The sequence below is a fragment of the Mercenaria mercenaria genome, chromosome 3 (assembly GCF_021730395.1).
Source record: "Mercenaria mercenaria strain notata chromosome 3, MADL_Memer_1, whole genome shotgun sequence".
In the NCBI taxonomy this organism is placed as follows: Eukaryota; Metazoa; Mollusca; class Bivalvia; order Venerida; family Veneridae; genus Mercenaria; species Mercenaria mercenaria.
The window spans coordinates 13,389,920-13,412,160 of record NC_069363.1 but is presented as its reverse complement, the minus strand read 5'-3'; the positions used below and the strand labels follow the sequence as shown (position 1 = coordinate 13,412,160).

Sequence of the window (22,241 nt, the reverse complement as noted above, 5' to 3'; positions counted from 1 at the left end):
ACGACAATTGACCAACTTCATGAACTCTTGGCCACTTAAATGATTAGTTATATCTTAAAAGTTGAAACAAGCAATTAAAATCAACTTTATCATATGGTACCGTACCTAGCTGCTTTAAGACCCAGCCGAAAGTGCTCTTCAATAGGAGGTGCAAATAACGTTAACAACAGACAGCTGACAAAAATGACCAAAACCGTCTGATTTTGGGCAATACTTGCGTGCTATCAAACTAAGAAAAAATTGTATGAAGCTCTAATTTGGTGTATAATATACATCCCTTTGTGAAAGTGAAATAAGAGGGTCATGATGACCCTGGATCGCTCACCTGAGTAACATGAGCTACATGTTTCAATTGTCAAACTGATATTAAAATATTAACAAAGTAGGTCAGTAGGTCACATTCACGGTTACTGAAAGTCAGTTTTAAGATCGGTATGCCAAACTGTATATGTCTCCAAATTTCAAGGCTGTATCTTAAAAAACAAGAAAGAAGGTCTGTAGGTTCATAAGTTTTTCCTTTCGGTTGCCATGGCAACCAGAGTTCTGTGTGGAATTCAATTCTTTGAATAATTTTGAATGGGGGGGGGGGGCACCCAAGGATCATTCCTGTGAAGTTTGGTGTAAATCTGCCCAGTGGTTTTGTAGAAGATTTTTTTTTAGAAATTGTTGATGGACGGACAACCCACGACGGTCGACTGACAACATACGACAGATATTGAGAGGTCACAAAAGCTCACCATGAGCCTTTGGCTCAGGTGAGCTAAAAAAATGGTAAAAAATCAAATGTTTTCGGTATCATTTTCCATTGCAATTATCTTATTTGTAAACTGGACTTATTAAGTGGATTACATTCCATGACTCCAGCACCCAAAATGCAATGCCAAACTAGTTAGGTCACTGTTTAAGCTTGCAATATATCAAGTTCATTCCAAACTGAAGTTCATGGCCTGATCGAAACTTTAATCCTTACGGCCCTAAATGCAATTTAAACCTTTCCCTTCTCATAACAGCTAATTGCAAAAATATTCTTTACTTGACTGAATTAAGAGAAAATCATTTGTCATCTTTAGTAACAGTGACCTTGACTCAACAGTCTGAATTAGATACAGTGGTCATTTACCTACAAGTGGTCGATGTGTTCATGGGGCTCCATTCCTACCTACTGTGGAATAACATATAAATCATGTAATACTTTCCATGTATTTACATTGAAGAGCAGTATGCCTGGACCAATTACTTTCACTGAAATTCTAATAAAAGGTTACAGTCACATAGAGACAATTACAATTTGAGGGAAAACATGATAAATTCTCCATACAATTCAGTTCAGTCAGTTTTCTAGCAGCTCAGAATGAATATGCTTCATATTTTTCATAAACATTTTGCCGACATTATCAATAATGCTTTTATATATTATAAAGCGACCAGGGAAATTGTCAGACCAGTGTCAACATAATGAATTGACCAAACAACTTATCGAAATCCCTCAGCGATTTACAAAAGTCTATATGCAAATCTTGGCAATATGGTGCCAAGTTATTTATGTACTCATGGCATTTGGCTTCTTGTAAGATGACAAATGATTTTCCTCAGGAATAATTGCAAGGAACTTTCATAATTTGATAATCCTTTTCATCTAATTTTATCCTCACAGAATTCAAAAAAGATTTACAAAGTAGCTATAATGTAGGACTTAAGTTTAGTTTGACAACTAGTGTTGTATGCATAAGTTCTTATAAATTAAACTAGAGCTGTCACAGAAATGATGAATTATACCCCACAATACAGCTATTGTCACAGAAGTAAGCCAATGTCAAAGCCAAACTTGTCCTATATTTTATGATGTTACACCTGTGTATCAAAAATGATTAAATCTGTCAACCCTGCAAATAAAGTTCTACTGTCCTGGGTCAATCTGACCTTGACCTTTGACCTACTGACCTCAAAAATCAATAGTCATCTGCTGGTCATGATCAACTCCCTATTAAGTTTCTTGATCCTACGCCCAAGCCTTCTAAAGTTATCATCTGTAAACAGTTCAACTGTTCCAGATCACTTTGACCTACTGACCTTAAAATCAATAGGGGTCATCTGCTGGTCATGATCAACCTCCTATTAACTTTCATGATCCTAGGCCCAAACGTTTTCAAGTCATCATCTGGAAACCATTTAACTGTTCTGGATCCTTGTAACCTTGACCTTTGACCTCAAAGTCAAAACTGACCTGTATTTTATGATGTTACACCTATATTCCAAAAATTATTTAAATCTGTCAAGCCTTTCATTTATTGTTATTGTCCAAAAACCATGAAAACCAATGGACGGATGGACCGACCAACCGACAGACAAGCTCACATGTAAATACCCAACCAAACTTTGTTTGTGGGAGTATAAGACCTAAATAACATAGTTTTACAAGAATATTTGTTCGAGCATGAAAACACTTGAAGTTTAGGCAGACATTTAAGACAAACAATTTGGAGATATAATTCGGTTTTAAGGTAACTGATGTTTTCATACTTTTAATAATGGAACTGTCCATTATTTAGGTAATAGTACTATAGCATTTCTTACCTAAATAAAGCAAAGTAAATTATGCTGATCTCCCTAATCGGCAGACAAGTCTATAAATTGAACTCTCAAAATGTCAAAATCAAACTATACCAACTAGTAATATATCTCAAAATGAAAAACTTGAATTAAGAGCAGAAAAACAATACCACAACCTTTTCCAAAAATAAAAGATGTAAATAACATTATACTGTACTATATTTTGCAATCCTTACCTATTTCATGGAATTGATTCATTATTTATACGAACTGTAAAAACTCTAATATAAAATATTCAATGGGGAAAATATTGATACTGTCAGCAACACTAATGGAAAAGCTGATGTATTTCATTTTCAGCTGAATATTTGCATAAACTGTTACTTAAATAGAAAAATTCTGGGTATTATTACATTATACAATGCTAAAAACACATGCTGTATCTCTCTCCCTCAAGAAGCGGTTATAATAATGTTGGAGAACTTTCTGATACTAAAAACAAGACTAAGTGAAAGAGCATTTTTCATAATTGAAGTAAGCAAAAACTTTCCCTGTATCAACTTAGTACTTTTGACAGTATTTTCAATTCCAGGCCTAAGTTTTAAGAGAAATCTTTTACATTTTCTTATAATATATACAATGTCAATTGTTTCATGAGCATGCCATTGTAATTGTATCGCCAAATATAATAGCTCATTTGTTCTTAAGTTCAGCTGAGATCTTCGGCCCATTTGAGTACTTTATTACGTGGGACTTTATTAATGTCTATTGCAACTTGGACATCAGTAAAATAATTATTGTACATTGCTTCGTTTAACCATAGTTTCTATATTGCTGTCATCGTATATATTGCTGTCTATGGCAACTTATAGTCACCTGAACACTGCTGCTTTAAACTATAGAATCTATATTGTTGTCTATGGCAACTTATAGACACCTGAAGATTGCTGTTTTTAACTATAGACTCTATATTGTTGTCTATAGCAACTTATAGTCACCTAGCCCCATGTGGTTCTGGGACAATCTGTGTATGAAAAGAATTGGAACCACTGCCTTACCCTTGCATGATCGCAAGAGGCAACAAATAGGGTCTTAACACTTGGTTTTGCTGTAACTCTGTGATTCCAGCAGGTATGCAAATTTTGATTCCATACCTCATGTTTTTATTTTGATGTAAATGAGATATAAAACCAAAATTTGTAGTCCTGTTTGGCGCCATATAACCTATACTGTGTTGGTGCGATGTAAAACCCAACTAAATAAATATAGTCACCTAAGATTGCTGCTTTAAATTAAAGACTGCTGTCTATGGCAACTTATAGTCACTTGAAGATTGCCTTTTAACTACAGACTCTATACTGCTGTCTATGGCAACTTATAGTCACCTTAACACTGCTGCTTTAAACTATAGACTCTATATTGTTGTCTATGGCAACTTATAGACACCTGAAGATTGCTGCTTTAAACTATAGACTCTATACTGCTGTCTATGGCAACTTATAGTCACTTGAAGATTGCCTTTTAACTACAGACTCTATACTGCTGTCTATGGCAACTTATAGTCACCTAAACACTGCTGCTTTAAACTATAGACTCTATATTGTTGTCTATGGCAACTTATAGACACCTGAAGACTGCTGCTTTAAACTATAGACACTATATTGTTGTCTATGGCAACTTATAGTCACCTGAAGATTGCTGCTTTAAACTACAGACTCTATATTGTTGTCTATGGCAACTTATAGACACCTGAAGATTGCTGCTTTCAACTATAGACTCCATATTGCTGTCTATGGCAACTTAAAGTCACCTGAAGATTGCTGGTTTTAACTACAGACACTTTTTTGCTGTCTACCAGGCAACTTCTAGACATCTGAAGAACTATAACACTTTAACCTATCTATAGGCTCTATATTGTTGTCTGTTGCAACTTCTAGTCACCTGAAGATTGCCGGTTTAAACTATGCACTCCATATTGCTGTCTATGGCAACTTATAGTCACTTGAAGATTGCCTTTTAACTACAGACTCTATACTGCTGTCTATGGCAACTTATAGTCACCTAAACACTGCTGCTTTAAACTACAGACTCTCTATTGTTGTCTATGGCAACTTATAGACACCTGAAGACTGCTGCTTTAAACTATAGACTCTATATTGTTGTCTATGGCAACTTATAGTCACCTGAAGATTGCTGCTTTAAACTACAGACTCTATATTGTTGTCTATGGCAACTTATAGTCACCTGAAGATTGCTGCTTTAAACTACAGACTCTATATTGTTGTCTATGGCAACTTATAGACACCTGAAGATTGCTGCTTTCAACTATAGACTCCATATTGCTGTCTATGGCAACTTTCAGTCACCTGAACATTGCTGGTTTTAACTATAGACACTTTTTTGCTGTCTACCAGGCAACTTCTAGACATCTGAAGAACTATAACACTTTAACCTATCTATAGACTCTATATTGTTGTCTGTTGCAACTTCTAGTCACCTGAAGATTGCCGGTTTAAACTACGCACTCCATATTGCTGTCTATGGCAACTTACAGTCACCTGAAGATTGCTGCTTTAAACCATAGACTTGACTGGCTGGCTCAGATAATATATATTCTTTTCTACACACATTATAATGTTTATCAGACATTTAGATTATGTTTTAATGACAAAGCATGAACACTACTCTTAAAAGGCCTTTGGTAGGTCTGTCATCCAAGCCTTTTGTGAGTGTGTAACAATTACAAACGTTGTTTATGCTGTCTTTGCTCATGTTAAAAAATATAATAACAAGTTTGAGATACAACATTATATATCATAAATATATCTTACATGTGCATCTTTGTGACATGCGACTCTGACTTGAAGTAACATCTAGACAAACTTGTACCTATGTTTGAACAACTTGTAAAACTGTTGTTACATTAATGTCTGGTACTTGACCTGCCTGATTTCAGACCTCACATGACTCTTAAACAATTATTAAGTTTTCTGGATATGGATAATAATGTTTAACATTCTTCTTCAAATAGCTCTACTTCTATCAAAAATAATTCCTTACAACTACTTCTGTCTGCTTTAGTCCAAAAATGTTCTAAAACTTATATCATAAACTTCCTCATACTGCTTTTGTTAACAAATATTCTGTCAAAATGTATTCTTTATGCTGCTTTTTCCAAAGTGTTACTTATACTTCTCTGAAGAAAAATTCCTAAAGCTTCTCCTGTCAAAGTGTTCCTTGTGCTGTTTCTGTCAAAGTGTTCATTATACTGCTCCTGTCAAAGGGTTCCTTGTGCTACTTCTGTCAAATTGTTCATTATACTGCACCTGTCAAAGTGTTTCTTGTGCTACCTCTGTCAAATTGTTCCTTATGCTGGCTGTATCATAAACTGTTTCTTATATTGCTTCTGTCAAAGTGTGCATTATGCTGCTCCTGTCAAAGTTCCTTATACTTCTCCTGTCAAACAGTTCCTTGTGCTGCTTCTGTGAAAGTTTTCCTTATACTGCTTCTGTTAAAGTGTTCCTTGTGCTGCTTTGTTTAAATTTTCATTATCCTGCTTCTATCATAAAGTGTTCCTTATACTGCTTCTTTCAAAGTGTGCCTTACGTTGCTTCTGTCAAAATGTTCCTTATACTGCTCCTGTCAAGGAGTTCCTTGTGCTACTTCTGCCAAATTGTTCCTTTTACTGCTCCTGTCAAAGAGTTCTTTGTGCTGCTTTTGTCAAAGTGTTCCTTGCGCTGGTTTTGTCAAAGTGTTCCCTGCGCTGGTTTTGTATAAGTGTTCTTTATACTGCTTCTTTCAAAGTGTTCCTTATACTGCCCCTTTCAAAGGGTTTCTTATGCTGCTTCTGTCAAAATGTTCCTTGTGCTGCTTTTGTCAAAGTGTTCCTTATACTGCTTCTGTCAAAGTGTTCTTTAAACTGCTTCTGTCAAAGTGTGCTATGTGCTGCTTCTGCCAATGTATTCTTTAAGCTGCTTCTCTCAAAGTATTCCTTATACTGCTTCTGTTAAAGTGTTCCTTATGCTGTCTCTGTCAAAGTGTTCCTTATACTGCTTCTGTTAAAGTGTTCCTTATGCTGTCTCTGTCAAATTGTTCCTTATGCTGCTTCTGTCAAAGTTTTCCTTATTCTGCTTCTGGTAAAGTGTTCCTTATACTGCTTCTGTAAAAGTGTTCCTTATGCTGTCTCTGTCAAACTGTTCCTGATGCTGCTTCTGTCAATGTGTTCCTTATGCTGTCTCTGTCAAACTGTTCCTTATGCTGCTTCTGTCAATGTGTTCCTTATGCTGTCTCTGTCAAACTGTTCCTTATGCTGTCTCTGTCAAACTGTTCCTTATGCTGTCTCTGTCAACTTGTTCCTTATGCTGCTTCTGTCAAAGTTTTCTTTATTCTGCTTCTGTCAAAGTGTTCCTTATGCTGTCTCTGTCAAACTGTTCCTTATGCTGCCTCTGTCAAAGTTTTTCCTTATTCTGCTTCTGGTAAAGTGTTCCTTATGCTGCTTCTGTCAAACTGTTCCTTATGCTCTCTCTGTCAAAGTGTTCCTTATGCTGTCTCTGTCAAATTGTTCCTTATACTGCTTCTATCAAAGTGTTCCTTATGCTGTCTCTGTCAAATTGTTCCTTATACTGCTTCTATCAAAGTGTTCCTTATGCTGTCTCTGTCAAAGTGTTCCTTATACTGCTTCTGTCAGTGTATGCCTTATACTGCTTCTGTCAAAAAGTAAGCCTGTCAAAAAATGTTCCTTATACTGCTTCTTTTTAAATCATGTTTTAATGCTTCTGTCTCAAACTTTCCTATACATTATTCTGTCAAAAATTCTTCCTTATACTGCCTCCATCAAAATGTGCTCCTTAAACTCTTTCCTCTTATACTGCTTCTAGTAAAAAGCATTCCTAATACTGCATCTGTCAAAAATAGGGGTGGCAACTACTATTCAAATATTTGTTCATTACACGAATATTTGAATACTGTTTTACTATTCAAATATTAAAAAAATATGAATTTATGACAGAAAGATAAAAGCTAACTGAAAGAACCAAAGTGTCTGTTTATTCATTATGCCACTTTCTTTAGAAATACGTGCTAAAATGGCTTCCATCATTGTTAGACATGTCATTTTGTATATTAGAGCATCGAAATTGTAGGTGGCACGGTGATGATACTGTACCCTGTAGTTAATACTGCTAACTGATTGCCTTCAGTAAACTTTATGGTCATAAATTGATACAATCAGTTATAAGAATCAGTTATAAATAGCCTTTTTTACAACAGGTGGGAACCACTGGCAATTAAAACACATCGAATACAGTAAACCTCACTTATAAGGAACTCGGATATAAGGAACACTCGGTTATAAGGAACAGTTTTCAATTCCCCGATGTAATTCCTTCTTTATTCAATGTAAAAATCCTCGGTTATAGGGAACTCGGTTATAAGGAACACTTGGTTATAAGGAACACTTTTTCCAGTCCCAATGTATGAAATTCAATGGAAAAACCCTCGGTTATAGCGAACAGACATAAAAAAATAAAAATTATTGAAAATCGGAAAAAGTCGGGAGAATCGCTGGTGACGTCGGAGTAACGTCGACACTTACACACGCTTTCATGCACATGAATAAACACACATTATTTCATTTAGAACTATGATCTTTAGTTTGTCATTTCACGGATACGATAAAAAGAAAATATATAATATCATCATTAACATTTACCAAATACTAGACGATTGTAGACTTAACTCAAGATTATGTTCGAGAGCTACATGTATTAGGTATTTCCTGTGACACAATGGTGAACGAAAATCAGTAACGGTCACCAAACCTTTGGGATATTAATATTGGTCATTATTGTCTCATACTATCCTAAATAAATGTGCTAATTACGTGTGATTAACAATGGCAAACAGTCCAGTTTACCAAATTTTCAATTGTAAACATTATAGCAGGTGCTAAAAAGGACAATAGCAAAACTATATAGGGTATAATTTACACTTTAATCCGTACGTATTGTTTTGATTTTGCTATATTAATGACGGTTTCTCCTTTTGAAGATTTGAGTTCTGTGCGATATTTCCCTTGTACATGTCTGCAAAATAAAAATTTTAACATTTATTTTATATTAGTATTGATGCCTATTCTCGTGCAAAGTAAGGGGAGAAACTGCGGCATATCTTATAGTCATAACGAAGCGCTCTCTAAATAAGAAGTTAGAAATAACCGACAAAAAATAAACACAAATGACGGTCATTCTTGTGGACGTACATTTTGGCTTAGTTTAGATTTAACGCCGTGTTTCAACACTATTTCAGTCATATACATGCAGGCAGTTTACCTTACAATCTCTCCGGGAAAGGACTGGTACTACTACTAGACTTGTGACCTTCTCGCATAAAGATTCATGGTCGGCCCGACACATAGCCCTTTCCAAACGTCAGTCAAATAATGTTCACTATACAAATTGTGTTCGTTATACAAACCTCGGTTACAAGGAACTAGTTCGCTATACGGATATAAGGAACCTCGGTTATAAGGAACAATTTCTAGAGGTCTCAAGCTGTTCCTTATAAGCGAGGTTTACTGTATCCCTTGATTTTATGACTCGGATTTCAAACAAAGATGATCACAGATATATCTGGGTGAAGAAAAATACCAAAAAGTGTATATTCAGATTCCAAAAATGCTATTCGTTGCCATTCCTAGTCAAAAATATATTTATATGATATTTGTAAAACTGTATGATAACAGGTTTTTTGGAGGGAAAAAAATGTTTAAAATTCTCTACGGCCTAAAAAATAAAATTCTTTGTTTCCGTTAACATGCTGAAAAAAATTAGGGTAGGTAGGTCGGAATTTTTTTTTTTTTTTGGAAATTTTTTTTATTAAGGGGGACTTTTCGGAAATTATTTTTTGTCAAAAAATGATTACAAATAAGAGGTTATGCCTTTAGAGCATCAGTAAGTTGATTTCTATCACCACTGGCTATGTTTAAAGCATAAAAAGTGCAGTTTTGCATCTTTTTGTTAAAAAGTTGAAAAAAATATTCTCCAAGGCCATAAAAACATTTAGGGTCGGGCCAAAAATTTAGGGTAGGTCGGGATACCAGAAACAAACAATTTTATTTTACGCCTAATACCTATCTGAACTTCAGATGTAACAGGTGTAAATAAAGCATGTCAGTATAATTACTGTTACAACATATATTAACACAGAAACCACTGTACTTTTCAGAATCATTAGTAGCAAAATGTAAATCATGTCTACAGCCGGATTATCAAAGTCTTGTGAATTTTCTATTTCTGTTTACTGACTGACAAAAATATCACTTGCCAATCAGACAGAACTACAATGTGGGTAATTAAAACTACAACCAATGTCAATGGCATCCTGTGTTTGCATTAAGAAAAGAATTTTTGCCAAAAAGTCAATATTGTAGATTTACCCTTTTTAAAGATGTTGAATGCTCTGTATAAATATTAAGAGTTATCTGTACTTGGAACTGGCCCTGATCACAATCCTGGGTTCATGAAATGTAATAAAATAACATAAACTTCCGAGTTTTTTTACCCAATTTTTCCATATTTTATTTTATAAAAAAATGAATATAAATGCATGACCTTTGAGAGGTCAGTCCTCTTTATGGCTAGCCAACCCCACTTGGTAATGAAAATAATCCCTAAGTTAAGCAGCAGCAAGTATGATTAATTGTAGAAAAACCTTGCTGTATTAATAAACTGTAAAGATTTGGTAAGCCTAAGACATTGATAATAACAATTTGAAGTCAAAGCCCAAAGATGATACCACAGGCAACATGGCTACACACACAGCCTGTAATATATACTGGAAGCTATTTGAACCAAAAGATTTTCAGTTTTCAATGGCATTTACAAAGCTTAACGTTGAAATAAATAAATAAATCATTTAACACAGTATTTTTTTACTGTTTTCTAAACAACTTTAACACAAGAGTTGTCCGAGGACCATTACATTTTCCCTGTTTAAGATGCCTGATGAGAAAACAAATTACACTTAGAAAATTGCTTAACCAAACAAGAGGACCATGATGGTCCTGAATAGCTCACCTCTTCCCACATGACCCAGTTTTGAGTATGACGTCGTTTTTTCTATTATTTGATATAGTGACCTAGTTTTTGAGCTCATGTGACCCAGTTTTGAACCTGACCTAAATATTATCAAGATAAAAATTCTGACCAATTTTCATGAAGATCCATTGAAAAATATGGTCTCTAGAGAGGTCACAAGGTTTTTCTATTATTTGACCTATTGACCTAGTTTTCGAAGGTATGTGACCCTGTTTTAAACTTTATCTAGATATCATCAAGGTGAACATTATCACTAATTTTCATGAAGATCTCATGAAAAATATGGCCTCTAGAGAGGTCACACGGTTTTTCTATTTTTATACCTACTGGCCTAGTTTTTGACCGCACATGACCCAGTTTCGAAACTGACCTAGATATCATCAAGGTGAACATTCAGATCAATTTTCATGAAGATCAATTGAAAAATATGGCCTCTAGAGAGGTCAAAAGATTTTAATAATTTTAGACCTACTGACCTAGTTTTTGACCACAGTTGACCCAGTTTCAAACTTGACCTAGATATCATCAAGATGAACATTCAGACCAATTTTCATACAGATCCCATGAAAAGAATGGCCTCTAGAGAGGTCACAATGTTTTTTTTTTTATCTGACCTACTGACCTAGTTTTTTAAGGCACATGACCTAGTTTCAAAGTTGACCTAGATATCATCAAGGTGAACATTCTGACCAATTTTCATGAAGATCCATTCAAGGGTATGGCCTCTAGAGAGGTCACAAGGTTTTTCTATTTCAAGACCTACTGACCTAGTTTTTGATCGCAGTTGACCCAGTTTCAAACTTGACCGTTATATCATCAAGATGAACATTCAGACCAACTTTCATACAGATCCCATGAAAAATATGGCCTCTAGAGAGGTCAAAAGGTTTTTCTATTATTTGACCTACTGACCTAGTTTTTGATGGCACGTGACCCAGTTTCGAACTTGACCTAGATATCATCAAGGTGAACATTCTCACCAATTTTCATGACTTTAGAACTTGACCTAGATATCATCAAGGTGAACATTCTGACCAATTTTCATGAAGATCTCATGAAATATATGGCCTCTAGAGAGGCCACAAGGTTTTTCTATTTTTAGACCTACTGACCTAGTTTTTGAAGGTACGTGACCCAGTTTCGAACCTGACCTAGATATCATCAAGATGAACATTCTGACCAACTTTCATAAAGATCCCACAAAAAATGTGACCTCTAGAGTGGTCACAAGCAAAAGTTTACGGACGCATGGACGACGGACGCTGCGTGATCACAAAAGCTCACCTTGGCACTATGTGACAGGTGAGCTAAAAAGGGGCATAACCTTGCGAAAAAGCAAAACAAAGTTGTGAGACTTATGCACTGAATGTTGTATCATCACAGTTAACAAGCATGGTAAGTTTAAATGCATGTTGAGATCATATTAAAAGTGATATTTCGCAAATATTTGAGAGGACATAGTGGTCAGATGGTAACACTGACTATGTAACCAGGGGTCACAAGTTTGACCCCCACTCCTCTAACTAAATATTACTAAAATTGGGATAAGAGTTCTACTTATGAGTGCTAACCCCTGGCATGCTTAAGAACCAGGGAAGCTTCTGGAGTTGCAGCATCTTCTGTTGCACTATCTGCCAACTAAAACTGCTAATAGTCCTGGAGAAATCGCCCATGTGGTAACTGGTAGAGACTATAAATAGGCTTACAAACAAACACAAAACACACCTAATACTGTCCATTATTCAGAGGATATTTTATGTCTGATATTCCTTTTGGGCCATGAAAAATTGTCTCGTTTTCAGAATTCAGAGTTTACAGTACCCAGAGAGCATTTTTAGCTCCACTATTCGGAGAATAGGGAGGCTATACTACTCGCCCCGGCGTCGGTGTCAGCATGACCCTTCTTGGTTAAAGTTTTTTCGGCAACTTTTGTTTTTCTGTCATATCTTTGTTACTTTTGCTTATATCTTACTGTAACTTCACATAAACATTGTCCAGTATACAAACAATGTATGTGTAGGGGTTGAGCCCATTATACCCAAAGTCAAGGTCAACAAGCTGTTATACTTAGGTTATTTTTAAGGTTAAAGTTTTTAGGCAACCTTTGTTTTTCTGTCATATCTTTGTTAATATTGCTTATATCTTACTGTAACTTCACATAAACATTGTCTAGTATGCAAACAAAAGGTTTTCTGTCATATCTTTGTTAATATTGCTTATATCTTACTGTAACTTCACATAAACATTGTCTAGTATGCAAACAAAGTATATGTAGGGGTTGAGCCCATTACACCCAAGGTCAAGGTCACCAAGGTGTTGTACTTAGGTTATTTTTAAGGTTAAAGTTTTTCGGCAACCTTTGTTTTTCTGTCGTATCTTAATTTGTTACTATTGCTTATATCTTACTGTAACTTCACATAAACATTGTCCAGTATGCGAACAAAATATGTACAGGGACTGGGCCCATTTTATCCAAGGTCAAGGTCACCAAAGTCTTATACTTAGGTTATTTTGAGGTTAAAGTTTTTCGGCAACCTTTGTTTTTCTGTCATATCTTAATTTGTTACTATTGCTTATATCTTACTGTAACTTCACATAAACATTGTCCAGTATGCGAACAAAATATGTACAGGGACTGGGCCCATTTTATCCAAGGTCAAGGTCACCAAAGTCTTATACTTAGGTTATTTTTGAGGTTAAAGTTTTTCGGCAACCTTTGTTTTTCTGTCATAACTTTGTTACTTTTGCTTATACCTTACTGTAAGTTCTCATAAACATTGTCCAGCATACAAACATAGTATATGCAAGGGCTGGGCCCATTATACCCAAGGTCAAGGTCACCAAAGAGTTATACTTGGAATTATTTTCATGTTAAATTGTTTTCGAAAGCTTTATTAACAGCCATATCTCTGGTACTTTAAAAGATAATGACTTGAAATTAAAAATATTTGTTATAATCATCATCTGCATGTGTGGTTACATACCGCATAACTCTAATTTCATTTTTGACAGAATTATGCCCCTTTTGTACATTTTTTTTTTGCAATCTTTGCTTTCTGGATATTACTTTAATGCAATATAAGATAACGACTTGAAACTTAAAATGTATCTTTATCTCCATCATCTGCATGTGTGGTAACAATCCCCATAACTCTGATTTGTATATTTGACCAAATTATGCCCCTTTTACACTTAAATTTTTTTAACAAACTTCATTTTCTGGACATAACTTTGGTACTATATAAGATAATGACTTGAAACTCAAAATATATCTTTACCATCATCATCTGCATTTGTTGTAACAATCCTAATAACTCTAATTTGTGTATTTGATGGAATTATGCCACTTGGTGTATCTTCCTTTTATAGCAGATGTCTCTCATTCAGACATATATTCATTTTACTATCAAATCCCTGAACAGTGGAGCGCGCTGTCTTACAGACAGCTCTTGTTAACTGAATTTATAAGACAGCAAAACAGGACTTTGAAAATCCTTGAATTTTCAGAGCATTCTGTTTGTTAAAAGGCCTGATGTTCCAAGTTTTTACTGCAAAAGAAAAGAAGTTAAGTCCTAACAATTGTTTGTAAATAAACACTTGAATTGTAAGATGATTTGTTTCTGTACAATTTTGGATGTGCTGTCATGCTAATCAGATATAATAACAAACTTAGAACTCCTGAGATTCAACCCAATTTTCATCATCAACTAATTTCTAGCTGCCATTAACAACATATTTCCCTGATGGCCTCAGGAAATATTTCAGAACTAATGCCATGAGTAGAAGCATCCATGCATTCTGTGAAACTGTCCATGGTGATACATTACTATCCCAAACAGTATTATCAGAGAAGGGTAAAAGATCTCTTTTTGTGACATTTTCTTCTTGAATACTGTACATTATTATAAAGAATGATAGATGTTGGTAGACGAAAATTGTCTACTGCAAATCACATGGGAAAGTCTTCCTTTCAGGAAAGATGCTGACTGGTTATCTAGAACAACAATAATTATGTTATAGTGTTGTTTCAGAACTGGAAACATCATATCCTATGTTGTTATAAAGTGTGTGATAGGTAATACATAACAACACAAAATTGACTGGTTTATATTCAACACCTTTACTTGCTTGGCTAATAAGCAAAAACATCTGAAAATAACTGTAAAAATTAATTTCTGTTCTCATGTAATAAAATACTTATGGCTTGCCAGTTAATAGTTGCAACTATATACCATTCATCCATGGGCAATAGTTTTGACTATTTATTGACAAGACATTCAAGAGAAGTGTATAATGTTAAAGCTGACTTATCTCAGTCACCAATATCTTAGTTACCATTTACTGGTACAGGGTATCTCAGTTACTATTTACTCATAAAGTGCATCTTAATTACCGTTAAGTACAGGGTATCTTAGTTACCGTTTACTTGTTCAGTGTATCTTAGTTACCATTCACTGGTACAAATTATCTTAGTTATTGTTTAGTGATACAGTGTTGCTTAGTTACCATTTACTGATACAGTGTTGCTTAGTTACCATTTACTGATAGTGTATCTTAGTTACCATTTACTGATACAGTGTTGATTAGTTACCATTCACTGGTACAGCTTATCTTAGTTATTGTTTACTGATACAGTGTTACTTAGTTACCATTTACTGATAGTGTGTATCTTAGTTACCATTTACTGATACAGTGTTGCTTAGTTACCATTTACTGATACAGTGTTGCTTGGTTACCATTTACTGATAGTATATCTTAGTTACAGTGTGTATCTTAGTTACAATTTACTGATACAGCGCTGACTATTACCATTTACTGATAAAGTGTTGCTTAGTTACCATTTACTGATACAGTGTTGCTTAGTTACCATTTATTGATACAGTGTTGCTTAGTTACCATTTACTGATACAGTGTTGCTTTGTTACCATTTACTGATAGTGTATCTTTGTTCCCATTTACTGATACAGTGTTGCTTTGTTACCATTTACTGATACAGTGTTGCTTAGTTACCATTTACTGATACAATGTTGCTTAGTTACCATTTACTGATACAGTGTTGCTTAGTTACCATTTACTGATACAGTGTTGCTTAGCTACTATTTATTGATACAGTGTTGCTTAGTTACCATTTACTGATACAGTGTTGCTTTGTTACCATTTACTGATAGTGTATCTTAGTAACCATTTACTGATACAGTGCTGACTATTACCATATACTGATAAAGTGTTGCTTAGTTACCATTTACTGATACAGTGTTGCTTAGTTACAATTTATTGATACAGTGTTGCTTAGTTACCATTTACTGACACAGTGTTGCTTTGTTACCATTTACTGATAGTGTATCTTAATTACCATTTACTGATATAGTAATGCTTAGTTACTATTTACTGATACAGTGTTGCTTAGTTCCCATTTACTGATACAGTGTTGCTTAGTTACTATTTACTGATACAGTGTTGCTTAGTTCCCATTTACTGATACAGTGTTGCTTAGTTACTACTTACTGATACAGTGTTGCTTAGTTCCCATTTACTGATACAGTGTTGCTTAGTTACCATTTACTGATACAGTGTTGCTTAGTTACCATTTACTGATACAGTGTTGCTTAGTTCCCATTTACTGATACAGTGTTGCTTTGTTACCATTTACTGATACAGTGTTGCTTAGTTACCATTTACTGTTACAGTGTTGCTTAGTTACCATTTACTGATACAGTGTTGCTTAGTTACCATTTACTGATACAGTGTTGCTTAGTTACTATTTACTGATACAGTGTTGCTTAGTTACCAGTGACTGATATTGTATCTTAGTTTCTATTTACTGATACAATGTTGTCTGGATAATTTATGTTCTTGTTATTTGAATAAAACGATCAATTACATCAAATTTTCACATTCAAAAAAACTCTTTTTATCTGTGGACCATTCACCTGAAGTAAAATCAATGAATCCTGATATGTGATAATTTGACTGTAGCCCAATATATCTTGCCAGGTACAAACACTGATTAATTAAAACCCTGTGAATTAGTTAGAACTGGAGCAACAAAACTACATTTTAGCCTAATTAAAGTAAACCATTTTTTCCTGATCATGATTAAAATTAATTACCTGTGAAGTGAATTCACATGATTTCTCTGGTAGTTTTCCTGACAGACAAGAATTTTACTGAATAATGTGTTGTTTTATAATTGTAAAGGCATTTGTTCGGAAATTAAAATGAGTTTTCAGTTTCAGTTACATGGATGTGCAGCAATTATATTCATGAGGATATGACATGCAAATGCACATAGAAAATCAATACCATGAAACAACAGCAATTATAAACAAGAGGATCATGATGACCCTGGATCGCTCACCTGTTTCTGTCAAACTGATGATAAAATATTAAGAAAGTCAGTAGGTCACATTCATGGTCAAAGAAATTCATTTTTACCATTTGTGTGCAAAACTGTGTTGCATCAAAATTTCACGGCTGCATCTTAACAAGAGGACCATGATGGTCCTGAATCGCTCCCCTGTCCCCACATGACTGGTATGACGTCGTTTTTTCATTATTTGACATAGTGGCCTAGTTTTGAGTCTGGTGACCTAGTTCAGAACTTGACCTTGATATCATCAAGATAAAAATTCTGACCAATTTTTATGAAGATCCCATGAAAAATATGGCCTCCTCTAGAAAGGTCACAAGGTTTTGTATTATTTTACTTTAATGACCTAGTTTTTGAAGGCACGTGACCCACTTTGAATTGACCTAGATATCATCAAGGTGACATTCTCACCGATTTTCATGAAGACCTCATGAAAAATAGGGCCCTCCAGAGAGGTCAAAAGGTTTTTCTTTTTTTAAGACCTACTGACCTAGTTTTTGACCACACGTGACCCAGTTTCGAACTTGACCTAGATATCATCAAGGTGAACATTCTCACCAATTTTCATGAAGATCCATTGAAAAATATGGTCTCTAGAGAGGTCAAAAGGTTTTTCTGTTTAGACCTAGTGACCTAGTTTTTGACCGCAGTTGCCCCGGTTTCAAACTTGACCTAGATATCATCAAGATGAACATTCAGACCAACTTTCATACGATCCATAAAAAAAATGCCTCTAGAGGGGGTAAACAAGGTTTTTCTATTATTTGACCTACTGACCTAGTTTTGGACCGGACATGACCCAGTTTCGAACTTGACCTAGATATCATCAAGATGAACATTCTGACCAATTCTCATGCAGATCCATTAAAAATATGACCTCTAGAGGGGTCACAAGGATTTTTTATTATTTGGGACCTACGGACCTATTTTTTGACCGAAGTTGACCAGTTTCAAACTGACCTAAAATATCATCAAGGTGAACATTCTCACCAATTTTCATGAAGACCATTGAAAATAGGGCCCTCTAGAGAGGTCACAAGGTTTTTCTATTTTTAGACCTATTGCCCTATTTTTTGGGACTGCATCTGACCCAGTTTCGAACTTGACCTAGATATCATCAAGGTGAACATTCCGACCAACTTTCATAAAGATCCCATGAAAAATGTGACCTCTAGAGTGGTCACAAGCAAAAGTTTACGACGCACGCATGCACGGACGACGGTTGCTGCTCGATCACAAAAGCTCACCTTGTCACTATGTGACAGGTGAGCTAAAAACAAGAAAGCAGGTCAGTAGGTCAAGGTCACAGTCAAGTGACATCATATTACTTGGGGTCATCAGTTAATTATAATTAAATAGTCTTGGAAATTTTTTAAGTATTTTTCCCATATAACTCACATAATAACTAAGTGACCCCAGGGTGGGGCCTCTTTTAAACACAAGGGCATAATTTGAACAACTATTTAGAGGACTACTAGACAATGCATCATACCAAATATCAAAAGCCTAGGTCGTATGGTTTCTGACAAGAAGATTTTTAAAGCTTTTTCCTATAAAAGTCTATATAAAACTTGGGACCCCCAAGGCAGGGCCTCTTTTCACCTAAGGGGTACAATTTGAACAATTTTGGTTGAGGACCATAAGACAATGCTACAAACCAAATATCAAAGGTCTAAGTTTTGTGGTTTCAGACAAGAAGATTTTTAAACTTTTTTTCCTATATAAGTCTATGTAAAACTTGTGACCCCCGGGGTGGAGCCATATTTGACCTTAAGGGGATAATTTGAACAATCTTGGTAGAGGACCACTAGATGATGCTACGTACCAAATATCAAAGCTCTAGACCATGTGGTTTTGTACAAGAAGATTTTCAAAGTTTTTCCTATATAAGTCTATATAAAACTTGGGACCCCCAAGGCAGGGCCTCTTTTCACCTAAGGGGTACAATTTGAACAATTTTGGTAGAGGACCATAAGACAATGCTACAAACTAAGTATCAATGGTCTAAGTGTTTTGGTTTCAGACAAGAAGATTTTTAAACTTTTTTTCCTATGTAACACGGGAGGGGATCCAACATATGTATTCCCAAATGGGCACCGCTTAAAATCATATGTTGTGCTTCCAGTAGTACATATGTGGTAAAAATTTCACAGAAAAATAAGTGAGATTTTTATTTGTGATTGAATATTGTGAATATGACATTGTTTGTCCAAAAAATCACGATGCAGTGCAGCCAAGTATACATTACCTAGCATGTAAGTGCATTTACCTTACCTGTATTTGTGGGAAATGACAGAGAAAAACGTATCCTCTGTGAAGCAGTATAACTGAAAAATAGCAACATTTTTTATCAACAGGTGGAAAATATGTTGTTTATTTGCTCTGTGCCTGCTTAATTTTGCCCTCGAAACCCTTCCGTATGCAAAAACCCCATCCAGAAGAAAAAATATTTGGCGATCACTTTGCTAGAAAAAAAAATTTTTGGCGAAAAAACGAATGGGGATACATATGTTGTTCATGGGCTACATTATGTGTTAGTCTTTTAGAACTCCACAGATTCTTGAGCTTAAATGGTACCTGGATAAAGAAACGAACGGAAATATGTGCCAAGTATATGTCACATCAGTCCCAATAAATTTATACATTTGTATGAAAGGGATAACTTATATAAACGAGCACAGCTTTAGCTTATATTAGATGTTGTAGACCATTTACACTTAGAAGTCAACGGGATCTCTCCCAAATCCGAAGCATTAATGTGTTGCTTATGTGTGTTGACCCGTGAATGTCGGAAATATGCATGTTTAGTTTGGTGTGTAGTATATTAGTTGCCGAAAACGGACTGCGTAATTATATGTTCTTGAACCTAGTGTTCTTTTCATGTTTGCTTGACCCGTTCATGTGCACCTCTATCTTACCATACTGTGGATATTGTCTGTCCGTAAACTGTAATAAATACTTTACGGTCAGGGTGTTTCAGGAGGTATTTTGGTTTGCCCGATACAGAACTACTGGCCCAGCCTCTCCACTACATGTACATATGATATTGTGGACCTGGCACTTAACGTATTTGTGTAAAACTACGTTGTTACATGTATACCGCAACTCCACATTCTAGGCCTATTATGTTTGTGGAATATAGGAGGGGGGATATACTGCAAGGTACTCGGTCATATAATCAGAACATGCTGCGTCTGGTAGGAAACTTAATCAAATTAAGGGCCCAGGACATATTTCATAATTTAAAGACCATGTCAGTTTTTAATCACACATGCCTTGCAATATATCATCCCAAACTATATAGGTCTAGTTGCGAAGTTACTGCATAATTCAACACAAGTAAGTGCTAGGTCCACAATTTTATGTACTGGAGCGGTCGGGCCCAAAAGTTCTTATAAAATTTATTTTCGAGTCGTTGCCCGAGACACAGATATTTGGCTCTATAACTCAGTTCACGTACATGATTTAAAGCACACAATTTTCCACAGTTAACGATGCAAAATACCGCCGAAGATATATAGAGGCGACATGTCGAGTAAAAAAAACACGAAAAGAACACTAGGTTCAATAATATAATTACGCAGACGTATCGGCAGCTTAAATGGTACGGTCAGTCATACACCAAACTATACATGATATTTCCGACATTCATAGGTCAACACACATAAGAAAACATAAACCCCTTCGGATTTAGGAGAGATGCCTTAGTGGAAATGTTCACAGCATCATAATCATGTAAGATTAAAGCTGTGCTCGTTTCTAATATGTTATCCCTTTAATATACATGTATATAATTTTTGGAATAATGTGATATATTCTTGGCACGTATTTCCAGTTCGTTTCTTTATCCAGGTACCATTTAAGCTCAAGATCTGTAGAGTTTTAAAAAGTCTAATGCACCACATAATTATGCAGCCCATGCACAACATATGTGTCCCATCCGGTTTTCCACCAAAAAACATTTTTCTAGCAAAGTGATCATCATAATTTTCTTTTTCTGGGTGGGGTTTTGCATATGGAAGGTTTCGAGGGCAAAATTTAAGCAAGTGCAGGGCAATTACAACATATTTCCATCTGTTGATAAAAATGTTGCTAATTTTCAGTCATACTACTTCACGGAGGATCAGTTTTGCTCTGTCATTTCTACAAATACAGGTAAGGTACATGCACTTATGTGCTGGTTAATGTATACTCGGCTGCACTGCATCGCAATTTTTTGGCAAAACAATGTCATTTCCGGAAAATTCAATTACAAATAGAAACCTCACCTGTTTTTCTGCGAAATTTTTACCACATATGTACTACCGGAAGCACAACATATGAATTTAAGCGGTGCCCATTTGGGAATACATATGTTGGATCCCCTCCCGTGTGTAAGTCTATGTAAACCATGTGACCCCGGGGCAGGGCTATATTTGACCCTAGGGGGATAATTTGAACAATCTTGGTAGAGGACCACTAGCTGATGCTACATACCAAATATCAAAGCCCTAGGCCATGTGGTTTTGTACAAGAAGATTTTCAAAGTTTTCCCTATATAAGTCAATATAAACCATGTGACCCCCGGGGCAGGGCCATATTTGACCCTAGGGGGATAATTTGAACAATCTTGGTAGAGGACCACTAGATGATGCTACTTACCAAATATCAAAGCCCTAGGCCATGTGGTTTTGTACAAGAAGATTTTCAAAGTTTTCCCTAAATAAGTTAATATAAACCATGTGACCCCCAGGGCGGGGCCATATTTGACCCTAGGGGGATAATTTGAATTGTTTTGGTAGAGGACCACTAGATGATGCTACATACCAAATATCAAAGCCCTAGGCCTTGTGGTTTTGGGCAAGAAGATTTTTAAAGTTTTTCCTTTCGGTTGCCATGGCAACCAGAGTTCTGCATGGAATTCAATTCTTTGAACAATTTTGAAAGGGGGCCACCCAAGGATCATTCCTGTGAAGTTTGGTGTAATTCTGCCCAGTGGTTTTTAAGAAGATTTTTTTAGGAAATGTTGAAGGACGGACGACGACGATGCACACCGCACGACGGACATTGAGCGGTCACAAAAGCTCACCATGAGCCTTTGGCTCAGGTGAGCTAAAAATACAGAACAACTAAAAATTACATTTCAGTTTGTTGGGTTTCATACTAAGGAAACTCGAAACTAGATGTGTGTGTCCATTGGACACCACTGGCCCCACTTACTTTCACTGTAATGTCGTATGTTACAT

At 35.5% G+C, this 22,241-nt stretch overlaps 1 protein-coding gene across 1 annotated transcript in view; it reads right to left on the bottom strand.

The window, feature by feature from the left end:
* The window catches only part of LOC123525401 (cAMP-specific 3',5'-cyclic phosphodiesterase 4C-like), an 831,602-nt gene that overhangs the window by 747,609 nt on the left and 61,752 nt on the right, over positions 1–22,241 (bottom strand). The window lies entirely within an intron of this gene.